The sequence below is a fragment of the Theobroma umbraticum genome, unplaced genomic scaffold (genome assembly GCF_002168275.2).
Source record: "Theobroma umbraticum cultivar Fairchild unplaced genomic scaffold, ASM216827v3 scaffold_20.0, whole genome shotgun sequence".
NCBI lineage: Eukaryota > Viridiplantae > Streptophyta > Magnoliopsida > Malvales > Malvaceae > Theobroma > Theobroma umbraticum.
Window position 1 is genome coordinate 2,970,207 of NW_018397266.1, and position 1,519 is coordinate 2,971,725.

The window sequence follows — 1,519 nt, forward strand, 5'->3', positions numbered from 1 at the left end:
ATTAAATGTAAAAAGCAAATAATAATAAAAATAAATAAACAAGTGAATAAAGGTAATGTTATTTTTTATTTTTTTTAAAATTAAGGGAAATAAGGTTGGATGTTCAATCATAATCAATAAATTAAGGCTTAAGATAACACATAATTAATTATTAGCTTGACTCTCGAAATCTCCAATAGAGTCACCCAACTGTCATAACGTGCAAGTCTAGAAACCCATCCACCTCGATGTGAAATGGAGTCGCCAACAATTTTTTTGGTCGAGGTGCAATTGGCCTCCTATTTGAGCTTATTTCTTTAAAATGTTACCTTAAGCTTTACTTGAGTTTATTTTTAAAAATTAGGCTCCAATCTACGAAATAGTGTCCAAGTTCAAGAGTACAATTATGTACGAAAAAGGTGTTAACACTCCACAACTCTAGTTCAAAGAATGGTAGCAATTAATCATGTGTTATCCTTTTTAAGCCTTAATTCTTGTTTTGATTATTATTTACCTTAATCATTATTTATGTTTTATTTTTATTATTATCCTTATTTTTGTTGACACATAAACGAAATCGTTCTTTTGGAAAAATCCCCTAGACTCTCCCATCATTTTAATAAAATTTGAGAAGGTTTTCCTCATCTAAAGAATTCCTTGGGAAAACTCATCTTTTCAAGATTTTCGAGGAGGTCCCATCATCGGGAATTGTCGTTCATATTCTGTATTAATAATATTTTGTGGGATGTACATAATGCAAACATGGAATGGATTATGTGAATCTTGATTTTATTAAATGACAAATGAGAGCTTTTTATGGAAAACATTTCTTGAACCCTCCCATGATGCAACTTGAGAATTCTTTCTCACCTTAGGAGTTCCTTAAGACAACTTATCCGTGCAAGTTTCTAGAGAAAAGTCCTATCATTGAGGCATTCACTCATTTGCAAAAATAAACTCATTTTCTCTAATACCACTACTAGAATGACGTAAAACTCAGAGGTAACAATTATCATACGTAATAGAAAATAAAAATTTAAATATATCATGTCATCCCACCACTCATGGATCACCTTGGTGGTTTTAATACAAATAAAATTTAAAAAGAGTAATCCAAATATCAACTAGCCAAGTGATGTGGCAATCATGATGAAAAATCCTTTTGATTAAGAGAAGATACAACACTACTCTTGTTTCTACTCAAGCCCATGCACACCATAAAAAGAGGAAAAACCCAAGCCACCCAAGCATTTAGCCTCCAATGGTATCCACATAATTGCACTTTAACCTTCAGCTAGGTAAGGGCTTTTAACTACCTTGTGTGCTAGCAAAGTGGAAGACAATTGTCTTTTTCTTCACACACACTATAGGCTAAATCACGCTATAGAAATTCATCAAAAGATTTCTCTCTGAACCACAAGAAGTCGCTAGAGAATTTTCTGTTGTTTTTGACAACTAGGTTTTCACAGTCATATGTGAGAAGTAGTTAAATATGATATTTATATCTAGATTAAACAACTCCCATAATTGCAACTAAGGG